This window comes from Antechinus flavipes, chromosome 1 (assembly GCF_016432865.1).
Source record: "Antechinus flavipes isolate AdamAnt ecotype Samford, QLD, Australia chromosome 1, AdamAnt_v2, whole genome shotgun sequence".
Lineage (NCBI taxonomy): Eukaryota > Metazoa > Chordata > Mammalia > Dasyuromorphia > Dasyuridae > Antechinus > Antechinus flavipes.
In genome coordinates, this window is record NC_067398.1 from 502,740,354 (window position 1) to 502,760,803 (window position 20,450).

The 20,450-nt window shown below is 35.9% G+C and overlaps 1 protein-coding gene across 4 annotated transcripts in view; it reads right to left on the reverse strand.

Moving 5' to 3' along the window:
- DLGAP1 (DLG associated protein 1) overlaps positions 1-17,267 on the reverse strand; it is a 1,118,212-nt gene extending 1,100,945 nt beyond the window's left edge. For all 4 annotated transcript variants that reach the window (XM_051970400.1, XM_051970401.1, XM_051970402.1 and 1 more), the window contains exon 1: positions 17,178-17,267. The gene's annotated coding sequence lies outside the window, so the exon portion shown is untranslated. The remainder of the gene's footprint in view (positions 1-17,177) is intronic.
- Between the last annotated feature and the right edge of the window lie 3,183 nt (positions 17,268-20,450).

Consider the following 20,450-nt stretch of genomic DNA (forward strand, 5'->3'; position numbering starts at 1 on the left):
CTATATTCTGGACTGCTCATTTGTCTCCCAAATCATTCTTATCAAAAAATGTGGATATACTTATTCCCACGACATCTCTCTAGCCTCTACTCGGTGATTTGAAAATCATTGACCTTAGTCTTTTTTAATGCTTAATGATAATAATGATGATGATAATAAGCACCTATATAATGCTCTGATGTTTGCAAACAATTTTTATGTTATCTTATTTGATCCCTCCAACAACTCTTGAGGTAAGTGTCATTATTATCCCTATTTTTCACATTAGTAAACTGAATCAGATACATTAAGTGACTTGTCCAGAATTACAGAAATAGTATGTGTGATTAAGGTGGGATTCAAACTTGGCTCTTCTTGACTTCAGTTAAAAAGAGTTAAAAATAGATGTCAGCATGAGTAAATTTGGGAGCAACATGTTGAACAGAACAATGAAGAAGAAGGCTTAACAAGACTAGAGGAAGTCTGAGGTCTATTTTTATAATAAGGAAGTTATGGAACAGGTAAGCCAGCCTATCTAAAGCATCAAAACATGCTGAAGGAAAGATGGAAAGCAGGATGTATCAGGCAACCCCTTCCTTCAGGGACCAGTGGGGACAAACCTTGAAAATCCAAGATCCCTGGGAATATCTTCCTTATAATACCAACTACTGATAAACTGCCACTGATAAATTAAAAACCTTGGGAGTACAAGAAATATTCTCCTCTTTGAATAACTGGTCTTGCTGCACCTTTATAACCATCACTTTTGGAAACAACCAATGGAGATGTAGCATACCACATCTGACAGTATTGTAGACAGCTACTGAAGAACCAGTCAAGAAAGTTTTTATTACCAAAGTCCCCATGACTATCAATAGTCCCAAAGCATATGCACAATAAAATAGACAATTCTTTCTCATGTTGGTTTGTGTTTGGCCTATATATATGAGATCACAATAATTAACTAAAGAAGCCATTGTAAACTACTCTACTGTTCATAAAAACAATTCTTGGTACTGGTAATCATTATACCAGGGCACTTAATTTTGAGAAAGCCAGTGACTTTAATGGATTTCTGGCTCATAAGGTTAGAACTATATCAACAATTTGAGGCATTTTCTATACTGGCTGTGTTCTTGGGGTTCCATATTCCTCCATCCTTATGTGTGAATGCTTGAGAATGATTGGCATTTCTTTCTATAGGATTCAGAGCCCAGCTTCATATATATGTAAAAGTTGACAGGGGTCTGGTATTATCAGGGATGTAGCTGTTTTGTCTCATCCATAGAGGCAAGGCAGTATAATGGAATAATTCTGTTCAAAAGACCTGGGGTTTTAATCCTGACTCTGCCATTATTATATGTGTAATCTTGGGCACTTCATTTAACATTCCTGGGACTCAGCTTTGGTATTTATGAAATAAAAGAGTTCAATACAGGGGTCCTCAAACTATGGCCCGCAGGCCAGATGCGACAGCTGAGGATGATTAGCCCCCTCACCCAGAGCTATGAAGTTTCTTTATTTAAAAGCCCACAAAACAAAGTTTTTGTTTTTACTATAGTCTGGCCCTCAAACAGTCTGAGGGACAGTGAACTGGCCCCCTATTTAAAAAGTTTGAGGACTCCTGAATTAGATCAAAGCTTCTCAAACTGTGGGTCACAATCCTATATAGGATTATGCAACAATGTAAAGGGGGGGTCAAAAATTGTGGTTTATTATAAATAAGTGTTTAATTTTCTACCTATTATATATACCAGTGAACTTAAGGCCAGATAAAAATTTCTTGGGCAAAAAAGGGTCATGAGGGGGAAAAAGTTTAAGAAGTCCTGGATTAGATTGCCTCTAAGGTCCTTTCCACCTTTAACTCAATATTCCTGTTTATGAATGGTGAATACAAATTTGGGGATGACCTGGACTTTTCAGAAAAGCAGACCATGTTGTAAAATGGACAATGATTCTGTTAATTATCATGATTTTTTAAAACAATAGCTTTTTATTTTCAAAATATATGTAAATTTTTCTTTTCTCTCTCCTTCTAATTCTTCCCCTAAACAGCAAGTAAGACAATATATGTTAAACATATGGAATTCTTCTATACATATTTCCACATTTATCATGCTGCCCAAGAAAAATCAGATCATTAAGGGAAAAAAAAAGAGAGAAAGAACTGAGTTGGAAAAGCAGCCATGAACTCAAAATCTATTTCTGAATGTAGTCTTATATTATCATATATTTGGATTTATATCTTTTCACTGGATATAGATTACTCTGGAATGGAAAATGAGACAGCCCTTTCACACTTAAATTCAATTCACCTGCATGTCATGGCATCACCACCCTGATGTCATGATCCTCTTCAAGAATAAAGGACAAAAAACTGCAACACAAATTAACAACAGGGCACTTGTATTCAGGAATTAGTCAAGTTTTTAATATTTCTTAAGCTATAATCTTAGGGTAGTATTTTATTTTCAAAGGATTTTAATTTTTGTCATATTAGATATATTCCTATCCAAAGATAAATATGAATATATCTTTAAAGTGAGGCACTGTGGCATAGTGAATTGTAGGCAAAATTTGAGGTCAATAGGACCTGAATTCAAATCATACAGTAGCTCAATAATCATGGTCAAATGTTGCACTTTCTCAGTGTCCCTCATGAGCAACATCAATATAAATAACAAAAGCATTGCTCTGCTTTGGAAGAAGGGAGTTTGCCCACCAATAAATCTCCACACCAATGAAATCACAGTCCAGAAAACCTTTTTCCTTCTCCCGTGAAAACAAACAAACAACATACCTTTCCAAATTAAGTTATTATTTGTTTGATATAATAAACTATTTTTATTGATTCTATTATAGTTCTCAGTGGTATAAATACATGAGATGGAATTCTAATTTTTCTTTTGGTACCTTTTAATTCAAATATGCCCATTTTCCCTTTTCTCCACTTCCTACATTGTTCTAGTATGGCTAGGAATGAAGCTTTTTTTTTTCACATCTTTCATCTCCTTTCTTTTCTCATTTCCTTCACACTCATTATGCATTAAACACATCTAATTTGTTCTTTTATGTTATTCATGCAATTTCCCTTTCTTTCCTTTTCATTGGATCCATATTTTCATCTTGATATAATGTGCTGATTTTGTTCTTTAAATTATTTCATACATTCTTATTCCGTATCCACTGATTTATTTATTTTTACATCTCTTCCCAATGCAATGCATTCAGAATGGGATTCTTACATTTTAATTATCTACCTTTGTGTCTACCAATTTAAACAGAATTTATTCATTCTGTCTCAAACTTCCCCAACTTTCCTAATTTGGCTATTATATTTGTAATCTCCAAAATTCTAATACCATAGCAGTTGATGTTGTCCTACTAATTATCTTCTTATCATTATTTAGCAATCTTTTCTATCCCCAGCTATGAACACAATTTCAAACTTTCCGAAAACCAGGAGAAATTCCTCTTATTCTTTGAGTTCTCAGTTAATACATAGAGTAGTCATGCTGGGAAATAATCTTTTTCATTTGCCCCATTTTGTGAATAAATTGAGGGACCACACTCATATGTGTGGTGAACTATGATCACTGGACTAATTCTAAATCAGAATTATGATCAAGTATTTGTGGTTCTATGTGATTTCCTTGGATGGGATCCAAATAAATAACTTTAAGTAAATACCTGTCCTAGAACATTGTATCAGCATAAGCTCCCAGGACTTTATTCTCTTAAAATTTTGCTTTCCTTTTTCTTCAATCTCATATATCAAAATTACTGTTCATATCTATTATTTTCTTTTTTTCTAAATTGACAAAGGACTGAACACTAACACTTTTGTGTTTGTCTCTTTTAATTTTCCTGAAGTTATGATATCATCTGAGTTCAGAGATAAAAAGTCAGCATAAAGATGTTAATTTTTCCAAAAGGAATGGGTAAGGGATGGAGAGAAGGAAACACATCCAGAAAAGAATAATGCATTTAATTACATATAATGATTTCTGTCCTTCATAATACATTTGCATTTGTTATACTTTGAAAAAATATTTTTTTAAAAGTTTCCTTACCTGACAAATGAAGATTTTGTCCATTTGTTTTTTTTTACTTTGTTTTTCACTAGTGTGAACATAAAATTACCAGGAATCACAAATGATGTCCTAAAATTCGCTTGATGATTTATTTGGCTTTAAATGCACTTAGTTTTGATCTTTGTGATTATGAAAATCAGCAAGGGAAAATGGACAACAGAAATGGTATCAACACAATACAGTAATTTTATATAAAGTTAATATACTTAAGTGGTAATAGAAGAACTCAAGCCCAATATCACTTTAGTAAGCAAATATTTTACTTATTTAACAAAGAGAGAAGACTAACAAAGACCATACAAGCAGAGAATATAAATATACATGTAAAGTATTACAAAGATAATGATAGACAAATATGAGTAATATCATCTTATGAAACAGAGGAAGCTATATCCTTGCTATAACTATTAGCCATTTTGATAGAAGAAATCCACACAAGAGTTAAGTCAAGGAGGGATTACCTCTGGATGATGAGGTCATCTAGATGCTTCTTTTTGCAAATGGTATTGTCTTGATTGCATCCAACCTCAAAACACTGTATCCCCTCCTTGAATAGATCTGTAATAACTAAATGTGCCTGGTCTGTCAACTCACATAGGAAAAATTAAACTGAGAAAGAATGTCTGTGGCCAGATCCAACATACTTACTTTTGAATAGATACTGTATGTAACTTGTCCAACAATATATTTATCTGGGACAGACTATACAGATAGACAATGATAGGTCTCAGAATTGAGAAGAAGGATATCAAGATGAATTGCTTTCTGGAAAATGCACAGCATTTTTATTGACCCCAAGTTTCTTATGGTGGCAAAGGCTTTCTTTGCAATACAAATATTTTACTGGTGTCAAAGTAGGCAGCAAGACTTGGAAAACTACTGCCTCTAAAAAATACAAAAATTATCAAAATACTGAGTACAATGGAAAGGTGTATTATGATTATGATATAATAATATATAACTTTGAAGATAACTGTAAAAGATATCATCAAGGAATTTTACACCAGAAAAAGAAGATGGCTGATTACATGGAAAGAAGGGAAGGTGGTAAGTGGATATCCAGAGTCTTCTACAGATACTGAAAAAAGCAAGTGAGAACTTCAGCTGTTGCCTGGTTCCCTTATGGAAAATTTTGGAAATAACATGAAGTAGACCACAAAGGACAGGCAGGCATATATGGATTTTGATCTACCTCATCAGACTCACTCCATGGTTTTTGAGGTCAAAGATTCTTAAGAATATCTGAGAAATTATGAACATAAAATTTCAAATATTCTATATATTACTTACAACAGTGCTGGTCTTAGAAAGTTTTAATAGTATATGGAGGATTTAAAATAATAATTATATGCAGCTATACTCCAAGTTTTATTAGGTATTAAATATATACTATAGGCATAGCAGTGAATATTTGGATGCAGACATACCTTGTAAGAAACTCTATAGAATAAATAGCTAATAATATATTTTGAGATTCTTGTACATGTGTACTCAAGTAGTCATGGCTCTTAAATGAACTAATTTTAATAAAAGATCCAAGATCCTACAAGGTTATAAAAATAAATATTTTAAATGAAGAGCAGCCTAACTTCTCATGTCATATTGACTGTCTGGGGCTTAAGTATTGCTATACTAATATGGTTAATATTTTTGGAATACCCTTCCTTACCAAAATCATTATAATTTAAGATTAACAAAAAATCCAGTTTTATTTTCAAATTTGTTTTCTGTCAGGACTGCTTTTCCTCTATAGGGAATTTCAGACTAAAAAGAAATTATCAGAAATACATGTAAGCCTTTATACAAAAGATAAAAAATGTTTAATTGACACATAAAGTAAGATAGTCACATATGGCAATTCAATAACAACAAAGACCTACAAGATTTACAAAATTCATGTAATAAAGTATCAGTCCCATATAGGAACTGCTAAGTTTTAATTCAGTTTCTGTGATGTATGTAAATTTATGACTATGTATGTCTATTACATATATATGTATATGTTTATATAAACATATTAACACATATATCACAAATATTCTAAATTAATGCTTAATGAATAACTAAAACCCAAACTAGGCATATGTAGTTGTTAATCAAAAATTTCCTCCCAAATATTCAATAATCTCACTCTGTTTTTGTGTGGGTGTCTTCATGTTAAAGCCAACTGTACTCTTTGAATAAGAAAATGATATGATGAATGTGCCTATTTCTTTCTCAAGGAATTAGATCTATTTTTGATAACAGAAAGCTTGCCTAATCTGAAAAAAATAAAGCTATTGGTTTCAGTTTGTAAAGTCTAGAACACATAGAATCACCAAAAATATTATAATATGATGATTATTTTCCCTAACATGTATCATAGAAAGGATAACAAACAGAAACTTGAAGTATTTGTACGTATAACATAGTCTTAGACCTTTTTTTCTTTAGCATTAAAGTGAGTAATTAAATTTAATATAAACCAGTTTTATGCAATGTTTCAAATATTTATTTCTTATTGCAAATCTGCATCATGTCTGCATATATATAATATGTAAATGTATTTTATATAGAAATATGAATGTATTTTCATTTCTTCTTTCCAATGAATTGATTGCTGAAAAAAAAAAAAGGGCAGAGTTTTTTCTTTCAGCCAAAAGAGCTTTTGCTATGATGAATGGGTTCATTTTCTCAGTAGTAAGCAGATGGCTACCCACCCAGGAGAATGGACAGAGACTCACCTCTGTCATTCAGAATTTCTCTGACAAGTGATAAGAGGCAAGTGAAGAGAGAAAAGTAAGCCAAAAGCAAACTCCATATTTAACACTATGTTTCACTTAACACTACCTCTCTCTTTTTTTTTTTTTTTGTAGGACATCAATTGAAGCAGATTCTGGTGATAACTAAGAAAAACACAAAGGAAGGAAACATAGTAATTTAAAGAATGAATTTTTGAACATCTTAGTTTGAAAATTCCAATGTTATCAATTAATGTGATATTGCAAAGTCTCAGAGCTAATGTTTGCAGAGGCAATACAATTTTCACTGTATTCTTATATGTGGGATGCACTAAAATAATTGAAAGCAAAGAAGAAATTAAGGAAAATTATACTTTAAGAGGTTTTGTAAGCTACCTAGAGTACCAGCTTCATTATAAAATTTAAGTCAATTTGTTGTGGTGTATTTGGGAGGCAATTAGGTAACAACCCAGAGCTGAGTACTAGAAAGCCATAGAAAAGAAAACAAATTACTTCTTTATGTCAATCTCTGGTTTTAAGACATTTTTACATGATCAACCTGGATAAATCAATAACCCCACACCTATTACAGAGCCATTTCAAACTCCAGGGCACAGAACAATTAAACTATAGGCTGGTACAAAATATGTTCACTTTGAGTAGTAATATGGACTTTGGCTAATCCTTATTCACTAAACACCAGGCATCTATCAAAGAAAAATCCTACCTTTGATCAGATGGCCAACATTTCACAAGAATGAGTACTTAAAAGACCTTAATTGTCTTCCTAATACCAAGTCCAATGCTCTATTCATTGTGTCATTTAGCTGCTTCAAGAAAATAAAGTTTTATTTGAATCCTACCCTGTCTTTTTATGCCAAAAAATGCTTACCAAAGAGTGAGAAAAATCCTCTATTCAGTGTTCTGAATATTTCTTGTACCATAAATTTGGACATTTCAATAGATTTTTTTGATAGAAATAGCATATACATGATTAAATGGTGATAAAATAATATCACTGCAACAACACTTAAGTCAATTATGAAATTTATTATGAAATGTACTTGGGAAATTTCCACCATCTGCTTATTTCTGCAGGAAAATAAGTTCTAAATCTCTTCCCCCCCAAAAAAGTACAAATTCCTAGAACACAGCATGTTTGTAAATTTTATGCTGCTCTTATTTTGATTGTTTATAAACCTACTTATACAGTACCTTTCTTTGGAGTGACTCAAATCACTTCCCATATGCCATACAATTTTCATTTTAAGATTCCTGGGAAAAAAGGCAAAGAAAAGTATGTATAGCTTAATCTTTTACTTTCTACTATTCACAGGAGCTAGGTAACTCTGCTTCCCCTGACCAGAGATGATGCCCATGCCTTGGAAAATATAACCCCTTGAGCTCCAGAATGCTGATCCTAGAGCCCAGTTTTCCAGAACAGAAATATCACATGTGAGTCACTATGGCTAAAAAGCTTCAAACATGCCTCACTTAACTCTGGCTGTCTTCTCATCATCTGCCTGGTTGCTAAATGTACTTTTCACTCTTCCTTCCTCTGCTCTCAGGTTCTTGATCCATAATCAAATCATCACTACCATTTCAACTAAAAAAAAATCCACTAATCAAATCTCTCAAAACCCCACTTACAATCCCAATGATTTTTCAAGCCACAATATACTTTCCTGACTGCTACTGCTCTGTATATGCTGCCTTCCTTGCCTTCCTCCTTTGCATGCAAGGATGTTTAGAACAGAGATTGTTCTGGCTTTTTGAGAGAGAGAGAGAGAGAGAGAGAGAGAGAGAGAGAGAGAGAGAGAGAGAAGAGGGGGGAGAGAGGAAGGAAGAAAGGAAGGGAGGAAGGAGGAAGGGAGGGAGAAGGAAGGAAAGAAGGAAGAAAGGAAGAAAAAGAAAAAAAGAAAGAAAGGACTTGGGAGCACAATTCAAAGCTGAAAAGCAAAGAAAGAGGAGAGAATATTTGAAGCAGAATGACATTCTTTTACTGTTGGAAACACAAATGCAGAAAGTGGACATTAAGTGGATAGAAAGCTTCCAGGCAAACATTAATGTTACCTGTACCTAAACACTTTTAACTAATTATAGAAAAATGGATCATATGGGAATCTATAAGTAATAATGAATCAGAATGAAAGGAATAAATGTTAACAACTCTTTTTACTTTAACATTATTTCCATACTCTGCATACCATTCAAGCTTCATGAAATTAAATTTCACATTTTGAACATGGTTTTATATGTGTAAAATTATTTTTCATTTGTGTCATTTTGCAATTAGATTATAAGCTCCTGAAAAGGAGAGACCGTATTTTCTAATTCTTTTCTATCCACTGCTTTCTGAATGAGAAATGTTTTCACCCATTAAATGTTTACCAATTGGATTCAATTTTTTGCTCTAGATTTTTGAATATCTGAACCAATACCTTCAATCCCACCCAAGTAAAATCATGAAAAAAAGACAGCACATTTCAGTGAAATGAATGGTTCAAATAGATCCATCAAAAAAGTCATGAAAGATAGCATGAGCTTATAAAACCATAGCATATGAAAGAAAATCTAAAATAGGTCAGGTGTAAGAGAATGAAAAGCTAATGTTCTTTTCCCCAGCTGACACATACTTAGAGCCTTCAATTACTATATGTGGGAAAACCTAGGAATGTTGAATTGGAAGGAATGTCAAAAACTTTCTTCTGGCATAAAAACAGCATCACAGGAAAAACAATAAACAACCCAAATCATTGTCTTGACAGACTAAACTTCTCTGGTTCAGTTGTACAACTGAGGCATTAGGATGCTATTTATTTTACTGTTTATTCATCATTTGAATTCTCTTTCTTTTCAGCCACTAGTTGGGATATTCACCTTTCAAGAACACTTAGACAATCTTTTTTTTTTTCTTGGATTTCTGATATTGGTTTCAGGCAATGTATAGACTTCAAGGACAATACAGATCAGCAGGGAGATATATAAATAAAACAAGTACTTCTAATATGTATCTCCGTCTTCCCAGTATGAGAACAGCTTCTAGCACACTGGAGTACCAGGACTCAATTACTTATAATCTTAGACAGTTGAATAAGATTGAGAAGGCTTAAGTGACTAGCACATGGTCACACACCTAGAATGTACATACATAAGTAGGATATGAATTTGAGAAATTCCTCAAATATTTTTGAAAGTCATTGAAACCTAATTCTTTCGGGAGTAAGTGTCCAGAGTCTGATATCTCCAGTCTTCTTGAGTCTTTTGCCAGCATCTAATATAAAATAAGCTAATCCCCAAAGGGTAAATTTCTAGATGACCTGCCAAATTCTATTCAGAACAAACTTGTTCAAGCAGAGATGATAGAGACCTTCCATCACTTAGCATTACATGCACTTGTTTATGCTTATTATCTAGACCAATAATAATGGCATTTCCTTTGCCTGATCCAAACCCATCAATTCTGAAGAATCCATGAAACCTGAGAAAAAGTATAACCTAAGAACGATGCCCACCAACATCTCATTTACTGCATTTTGATTCCACTGTGGCAAGTTATGTTTGTAAGGACCATATCAAGTGGTAGTTCCATGTCATATATGTCCCTTTGATGGCTCATTTATACTTACTCCTTAAGCAAATGTCCTAATCAGTAAGCAATCTGTATTTAGGCCCAATGTAATAAATTTGCTCAAGGACCCATGGAAAATTTGTGAACATGTCCCTCAATCAGCAGAGTTCCACTGACACTTTAATCATTGACAATATTGGAGGAAATTGCTAGTGAGTATCCATAGTAAGCTCCTAATTTTATTTATCATCTAGTTCTTTCTATATACAGTTGTATTACAGTTTAAACAACTAGCTTTATATAATTGCTATACTGAATAGTTCTTTAATCTCATTTATTGCCTCCTACCCAAGGTACCACAGAAACTGATAGCTTAATATAGAGGAAATGTTAATCTACCCCAGTCACCTTGAAAAACAAAATTCCTCATCCTGAAAAAAAAATTCTCAAGGACTTACACCAATATAAACCCTTTGCCAAACTTGAGAAATGGAATTTTGGAAGAGAGGATCAGCTTCCTCGGAGTACATTATAAGTGATAAGAGAGTATGGGTGAACCCCCAAAAGAAGAAGATATACTTTAGCATACAACAATAAGATTTCAGTACTTTCTTGACTCGCCTTCCAAGTATCTAACCATTCCTTCACAATTTCTTTTGTTGGAAATCCATATCCTATCCCTTAACTTGAGAATATTCCCAAGGCTGTTATCTGTAAACACCATCTCTTGCTATCTTCATCTGTTCTCAAGATATTAATTATCACATCTATGGAAATGATTTCCACATCAACATAATCAGTTCTAGTCCTCTGACCATCTTCAGTCCTATATCAACAATATCTATTAGATATTTCTAAATGTGTGGCCTTTAGGTACCTCAAGCTCAAGATATCCAATTTTTTAACAGAACTCATTATATGTTGTTGTTCCATTCCCTTCTGTCTCAGGGATCTATCTGGATATGTATGTTTTAGAGTATGAAGAAGAGAAAGTGCAAGGCCACAAAAAGGCTTAACAGTTTCATGAGTGGATTTACATCTGTGAATTAAAATAAGTTTCCCAGAACTGACCTACCCATTTTGAGGATCTCTCTGTCTCTCCAGAGCTATTTCAAAGGATAACAAACACTAAAGGCAAAGACTAAGATGAAAAATTATACATGATCTCAATTACAAATAATGCCCCGTTCCAGATCCTTATATTGATACCCCAATAGTTCGGGTCACTACATGAATGGTACTAATCATTCTAGAATAGTCTATGCTACTAAGTATCCTAAAGAATAGCATTAAACTCATGACCTGAGCATTAATGATACAAAGCTAGAGTATCATTACGTACACAGCTACTCATATAATAGGTTGATTATCTTATATATAAAGCCCAGATAAGATTTCATATAACAGTCAAATGAATTTTATCTAGGCTTTATATATAAGATAATCAACCTCTTAAAAAAAATTGAAAACAAAAAACTTTTGCCTCTAAGTTGTTTTGTAAAGTAAAAGGCCTGAAAAACAGGTGAAGTTGGCTTTTTTTTCTGGTGTCAGCATAGTTTGATGAATCATAGTGAAGAGCTGTTTGCAAAGTCTAACAGTCTAAAATATCCCTTTGCCTGAAACTAATAGTGTCTGCTTTTAAAAACAAATTTAAAGATACTTAAAAAGAAATATTTAGAACAGCAACACATTTCACAATAGGAAAGAATTTCCATTGAAGTTGAAATGAAAAACTTGTCTGTGAGCAAAGAGTATTCTGATGAGGTTATACTCAGTATTAATATCTGTTCTTTTATTATGTGCCTATAAATGATGTCTGGTTGTTGTATTAAAAAGGAAGTTACTCCAGCAGATGTTTTCAAATTAGCCAAAATCATGTCACTGAGTAAGGCAGTAGAGTTGGAAAAATGCCCAGAGAGACCTTCCCACAAGAAGCCTTAGGGAACTATTTAAATATTCTCTTAAACTTCCTTGTGCAGGGACTTGGCTTCATAGGCCAGAGAGATAAACAACTCATAACACAGCTTCTCCTTTTTTGGTGTCTTATCCAAAACTTCAACAAGACTTCTACTCACTTCAGTAGCACCAGAACTTGGCAAAGATTGATATCAGTCTAATCCCCTTCATGCAAAAGCCAGTTATTTGTTATTGTTTTTACACAGGTAGAAGGTAAAACTTATCAGCAAAATATCAAAAGTAAACAAATCAAGTCAACAAACATGTATTAAGTGCCCGTTATTATGCTCTAGGCCTTCTGCTAAGCACTAGATTGAAAGGAGAGAGAAGGGAGAGAGGGAGGGAAAGAAAGAAGGAAGGAGGAAAAGAGAGGAGGGAGAGCAAAAGGGAGAAAAGGAAGAAAGAAGAGAGGGAGGGAGAGAGAAAGGGAGAAAAGGAAGAAAAAAGAGAGGGGGGGAGATAGGGAGGGGGGGAGAGAGAGAGACAGAGAGAGTACATATGCAAGGGAAATAGTATTTTGAATATTTTATACACTATTTGGATGCTTCATAGAAAATAATTAAGTAGGTATTAAAGATGGGCCCTCAGCACTATATTTTTCAAGTAAAAATCTCTTTGAGACTTAGATTCCTAAGAAATAAAACAAAGGGAAAAGCCAAGACTTCTAAGGTCCCTTGGAGCTATAGTCTACAATTCTAAGAAGAAAAAGAAGACCCCAGTAAAATGAATGATATGCTCCTTTTGGGTACCTAATTAAATGCAAGTTAAATAAGAGATCCGTGGTTTCAGAAGAGTAACTTGAATTCTCTATGATGTAATTAGCAGCTTCTATGTAATGTTGGAACTTTCCAGAAGCCACCATGATCTTTGGTATCTTCAGATTAAGCATTCAGTCACACAAAAAAGTAATCTTCAGTGAGTAACCTCAGGGATTAGGTCTAAGTAAAAGGTGACAGGTTCCCAAAGTCTATCAGGTGATAAAAGGAAGAATATCTTGCTAGTTTCTTTCTGCCTGCCAATATGGAACTTGCCATGGTTAGCACTTAGGGACACGACAAGGGCACTATGAAAAGCATTCAAGGACACAGAACATCAGTGAGTGCATCAGCACAGAGAAATCATACACTACCCAATTAGATTTTGAAAGCATGAAGTTCCCCTAGAATTTCAGTAAAAAAAAAATTCTTCTAAGATGGATAATTAAAACTACAAAACCAAAATGAAAAAAAAAAAAGGATAGAACACAAGTGGACATAAACTTTTAAATATTTCAAAAAAGTCCTTTTATAATAATCATGCTATCATAGCAGAGAAAGAGAGCGTTCATTAATGATGTTCACTAGTACAAGAAATAAAGAAGGGCAGGAAAAGGCAAAGGAAGGCATCTGGAGCAATGTTCTGCTTTCTACTTAAAGTGAGAGGAGTAAAGCCAGTGTGGTTTCTATAGAGATGGAATTTTCACTTATCTTCCAGCTGGATGCCTTTCTCAGAAAGGATGTTCCCTTCTTTACTGAAGAAAGATGTTCTTCTGATGAAGTATGAAAAATTTGCTAAGCTAGGTGGTGCAGTGGATAGTGTATTGAGTTTGAGGGAGGAAGGCTTGAATTCAAATTCAATCTCAGACACTTAACTAGATATGTGACCTTTCAACCTCGGTTTCCTGTACTGTAGAATGGGAATAATAATAGCATTTACCTTCCAGAGTTGTTGTGAGAATCAAAAAAGATAGTGATTGTAAAATGCTGAGTATATTAACTGGCATATAATAGGTGCCATGCCGTAGTTACCTTATTATTATTGTTATTATTGTTGTTTTTACTTTGATAAGAACCTATCATAATCCTGAATGTCATTAATATCATAGAAAGTATAAAGCAATATTACATGGCATGTAAATATTAAAAGTTACATCATTTGCAGGTTCAAATCTTTCTTAGGATAGCATCTCAATTTCAATGGCATTATGCCTATCAATCAAAACTAAGAGAAAAACACCTAATGTAAGTTTTCAAATAGAGTTGCTATCCAGAAAATATGGTGCTGAATTACATTTTGAATGAAGCGCTGACACACTTAACATCTTAGATCTTTAGTGATCTGTGTTTTCTGTCATATACAATCCAGAAAAAAAGAAAAGTATGAATAACACAACAAAACATTTCTGATATGCCAAAATAGATAACAGTGAAAACAAAATTCATACGTTTCTGTTTAAAGCTGATTCAACACTATTCTTCTATGCTGAATGAGATGGAAAGTAATACAGATGCTGATATAGTGATGTTTCTGAAATATTTTGGGGGGGAGGTGAGAATCTAATGTTTCTATTTGTTTTCAATAGCTATTGGTCATATTCCTCCCAATTTTTGGAACCTATTATCAAATATTTGTGTGGAAGGGGGGAAAGACAAAATGAGAAAATACTCATATGGAACAACTTATGTGCTTATACATAGAAAGACATTTTGAGAACTTTGTCAAGATACTAACCTTAACATTACTTTGTAAGTAATTTATCAACCCAACTATGTTTCCTTTATCAGTTTTATACTAAAGACTATTACAAAGACTATATACTATTCTTGGAATAACTAGTAAATTTAAAATTTAAGTTTAAAACATAATGTCAGAACTACCCTTAAATCATGGAAATTAAAAATTAAATCATTCAAATATCTTCTGGGAAAAAAGTTGCTCTCTATTTTACTCTAAATTAATGACTCCATTAATCCTTTTTTTTAAAACTAAATATAGTTCAAAGTAATACTTTCATTGAATGTATCCTTAGCTAAATTACCAAAATTTATTTGGGAAAGAGATGATGACAACAGATTTCTGTCTTATTTTGGGACAGCTACATCCTAAATTAGCTTTTCTAACCTAAGTTATATTTTTTTAAAGTGAATTTGCTTCTGTAATAAACATTTTCAAGATCTGTTTATGAGAATTTTGTAAAAATGAAAAATGCCCTGAGACAAATCAATCAGAATATATATAGTTTAACGTATAAATATTGGAAATATATTTCCATTTCTTTGTCTTCATGCCATTGCTATATAATAACACTGATTAAGTTTGGCAGCAAATTCTTGCTAAACCTGCAAAGCTGCATACAAGTATTGATTATAGCACATGAGAATTGAAAGTTCCTTCCTAAAATGGAAGTGCTGCTATAAATGATATCCCCAATAAATAAACCAAGTAGGCTAACTCACAGTAAAATGACCTTTCAAGATGTCATAATCATTTCAATTCAACAAATATTTATTGAGCACTTCTAACCCCTTTCCAATTTGTCTAAGATTGTAACTTAAAATTTCCTTCTGGGTAGGCAGTCCTATAACAACTAAAAAAAATCCAATAAGAACAAAAGATCTAAAGATCTGCATTTCAATTGGTTCATTTTTTTCTTATATCTTTCACTGTTCTTCATGGCAGAAGTTAACCTTTGTTGCCCGTTTTGGGTGTGTGCGGGGGGGTTGGGGAGGGTTGGGGTGGATAAGATTGAGATGGGAGTATGCACATCTTTCCACAGCATCCAGACATCTTTACTCACTTTGGAAAAAAGTGGTGAGGGAATCTCCCTCAGTTATCCTCCCGCCTCTCCCCCCCACCACCCCGAATAAGGCAATATTATCAGCTTCCCATTCCCAAGATTGAGGCCCCCGCCCCCAATAGCGAAATCCCACTAACCTACAATACAAGCGCCAGGAGGGCTATGGAGGCGGGTTTGTGCTCTACGTTCTGCTCTACGACTAGCCAGGAAATAGATGAACAGAGCTCCTCCTGAGCAGAACCTCTTCAGCATCTAAACAAATGAAATAGCAGGTACTGAAGTCTGCTCATCGTTCCCAGGGCTTTCTTTCCATTACCCTTACTTAATGAAGCACAGAGATTTCTACTTCCAGGAAGAATATAAATGTAGCAGCGCAGGGTGCTGAATACAGGGTCTTCATCTCGTCCCCATTCCCCCTGAAAAAAAGGTCTCTCCAGCAGCTGCAGCCGCCACTCAATGAAAGTGCAATTTGTTACATCCCAGAGCCCCGATGAGAGGTCACTGTTTGATTCCAGTTCCAGCCCCGCTTATTCATTTTGCTCGCCTGACTTCCTGAATACAGGGTCTGATCTTAGGTCCACACGATTCAGCCAGATCAGGGCTTTAGCAGAGGATGACTCTATAGCCCTCTCTTTCCCCCCCCCCCCCTTATCCCCTCCTCCCGCCCCAAACCGGGGACTTCTTTCTCCACTAGAATAGCCAAAATGCCACCCGAAAAAGCATGTGAAACAACTTCTTGCTAATAGACTCGGGAGTCTGCCAGGAAATCTCACCAGTTCATTTCTCTCGCTCCTTCCCCTGCAAGGTGCATTGCCGAGTAGGTGCGTGGGTAGGTGGGTGGGTGTGTGAATTTGGTTTGGATGTATAGAAAAAGGGTAGATGCTTTTTTCCCTTTCCCCTCCCCCTCCCCCAAGATTACTACATTCCTGACATGGTCAAGTCAAGTAGCTCTCTGCCCAGAGCTGGATAGTCTAGGGGAAGTAGGCTGGCACCTCATTGCCAGAGAAAGGGACCTGGTGTCTTCTCTCCTTGGAGGGATAGGGGGACTCACTGAGGGTGAGAAAAGGTGAAGGGAAACGACGGAGCGGGCGCTGATGGCTAAAGAAAGGGAACTCCCTTCCCACAGCCGCTCGGAAAGAAGAGGAAAGGGAGCCAATCTCGTGGAGTGGAGGGAAAGAAGCCTCAGCGCGTGGCGGGGGCAGCGGCCACGGCAGCGGCAGCGGCTCCAGCTCCTTGGCTGCCGGCGCCAGCCCAGGCTTCCCAGCGGCGCAAGCAGCTTAGAGGCTCAACCCCACGGTTACCTTTCAGCAGCCCGCAGTCCGCGAGTCCGTGCGTTCTCCTGCCGAGCCCTTCAGGGAGGACTAGAGGAAGATGCCTGCGAAGCCGGGACAGGTACAGAGGAAACCCGCTGGAGAGACCCAGAAGAAAAGCGGAGTAGGAGGTGCCGGAGGCGGCGGCTGCAGCGGCTGCTGTAGCCTCTAATCCTCTCGGGGGTGAAGGTCTCCCAGAAGCGATGTCTGGCCGGGTGAGGCGCGCTATGCCGGGTCCAACGTTGCGCTCGCCTCTGGCTGCGAAGCTGAGCGCCGGGAAGAGGCGAGCTAAAGCAGAGAGGCTGAGAGCTGGTCACCCGCCCCTGGGTGCATGTTAATACGGTGGGGAGGAGGAGTCCCGCGCTTCCTCCGCCCAACTACCGGAGCGGGAGGCGGCAGCCAGCCAAGCAGCCCCCACCCTGCGCTACTATGACTGTGACCACTAGTACCTGGCCCTAGCCCAAACACGCGCGTCAGGGTGAGGGGGGTGGGAGGCTGGGGCAGGAGAAATCCGGCGTCTCCCCGAGAGCTTTCCTGTGGTGTGTGTGTGTGTGTGTGTGTGTGTGTGTGTGTGTGTGGTCAGGGAATCCTTAGAGCTGGACAGGACCTTGAGAGGTCATTTCGTCTAGCCCCCTGCCATCAAGTGGGATTGGATCCCTAACGGGATTAGGGCTGACAAAAGCAGCTGGGATTTACCACCTGTCCCTGGAACCTGTTAGAGAGTGCAAAACCGCTCCAAGAGGCAATGTCCCTGGACGCTGCTTATTAGGACATTTCCCTTTACCCCAGTACATCCTCTTCTATCATATCCCAGTTGTGGAAAGAGAATTGTTTTTGGAATCGGAGAATCTGGGTTTGAATCACAAGTATGTTATGTACTACCTATATGACCTTGTACATGTCACTTTCTTGATTGTCAATGTGTTCATATGTAAAATGAGGAGATGAACTACTAAAATAACTTCTGCTCTAGAGTCCACTGACTTAACTTGATGCACTCAACTTTGTTTTGTTGTTGTTTATTTTTTTTTGAGGGGGGGGAACATCAAAAAGGGAGGGAAATTCAAATGTGTTTTCTTCCACACATTTTATCCTTGGAGATCACTTTGATAAGCACGAATTTGCTTTCCCGTCCTTACCTTCCTACTAGAAATTTTAGAGAGCTGTTAATATAATTTTCTGTAAAGGCAAAGGCACTGACCCAGGCAGATAAGTAACTATCCTGAATATACTTTTCTGTTTTCATTCTTCCTCATACATAAGTATTTCTTTCCATTGCATATATTGCCCACTCAATCTGAAGTTGATGCCAGACTCTATGGCATAGGACCGGTTCCTTTTAGCTACTCTGAAAATAGGAGAAAGCAATAAGCGAGAATCAGAGACATAAGGTATTGTAGAAGACTCCAAAATGTTTGGAAAGAAAAAAATGAAATTGGGTTGGGGGAGGAAATGCCAGCAGGGAGAGAGAGAGGAAAGAGGAGAGAGAGACAGAGAGAGAGAGAGAGAGAGAGAGAGAGAGAGAGAGAGAGAGAGAGAGGAGATAGAGAGAGGAGAAAGAAGCCTCTGCAATAAGAGTCGAGAAAGAGATTAAAGGAATTAGAGTAGACAATGAGGAAACCAAATTATCACTCTTTGCAGATGATATGATGGTATACCTAGAGAACCCCAGAGATTCTACTAAAAAGCTATTAGAAATAATTCATAATTTTAGCAAAGTAGCAGGATACAAAATAAATCCCCATAAATCCTCAGCATTTTTATACACCACCAACAAAATCCAAGAGCAAGAGATACAAAGAGAAATTCCATTCAAAATAACTGTTGATAGCATAAAATATTTGGGAATCTACCTACCAAAGGAAAGTCAGGAATTATTTGAGCAAAATTACAAAAAAGTTTCCACACAAATAAAGTCAGACTTAAATAATTGGAAAAATATTAAGTACTCTTGGATAGGCCGAGCAAATATAATAAAGATGACAATACTCCCTAAACTAATCTATTTATTTAGTGCTATACCAATCAGACTTCCAAGAAAATATTTTAATGATTTAGAAAAAATAACAACAAAATTCATATGGAACAATAAAAAGTCGAGAATCTCAAGGGAATTAATGAAAAAAAATCAAATGAAGGTGGTCTAGCTGTACCTGATCTAAAATTATATTATAAAGCAGCACTCACCAAAATCATTTGGTATTGGCTAAGAAATAGATTAGTTGATCAGTGGAAAAGGTTAGGTTCACAAGACAGAATAGTCAACTATAGCAATCTAGTGTTTGACAAACCCAAAGCCCCTAACTTCTGGGAAAAGAATTCATTATTTGATAAAAACTGCTGGGATAACTGGAAATTAGTATGGCAGAAATTAGGCAAGGACCCACACTTAACACCATATACCAAGATAAGATCAAAATGGGTCCATGACCTAGGCATAAAGAACGAGATTATAAATAAATTAGAGGAACATAGGATAGTTTATCTCTCAGACTTGTGGAGGAGAAAGAAATTTGTGACCAAAGATGAACTAGAGACCATTACTGATCACAAAATTGAAAATTTTGATTATATCAAATTAAAAGGCCTTTGTACAAACAGAACGAATACAAAAAGTAGGGAAGCAACAAACTGGGAAAACATCTTTACAATTAAAGGTTCTGATAAAGGCCTCATTTCCAAAATATATAGAGAACTGACTCAAATTTATAAAAAATCAAGCCATTCTCCAATTGATAAATGATCAAAGGATATGAACAGACAATTTTCAGATGATGAAATTGAAACTATTACCACTCACATGAAAGAGTGTTCCAAATCACTATTGATCAGAGAAATGCAAATTAAGACAACTCTGAGATATTACTACACACCTGTCAGATTGGCTAAGATGACAGGAAAAAATAATGATGAATGTTGGAGGGGATGCGGGAAAACGGGGACACTGATGCATTGTTGGTGGAGTTGTGAACGAATCCAACCATTCTGGAGAGCAATCTGGAATTATGCCCAAAAAGTTATCAAACTGTGCATACCCTTTGATCCAACAGTGTTTCTATTGGGCTTATATCCCAAAGAGGTGCTAAAGAAGGGAAAGGGACCTGTATGTGCCAAAATGTTTGTAGCAGCTCTGTTTGTAGTGGCTAGAAACTGGAAAATGAATGGATGCCAATCAATTGAAGAATGGCTGGGTAAATTGTGGTGTATGAATGTTATGGAATATTATTGCTCTGTAAGGAATGACCAGCAGGATGAATACAGAGA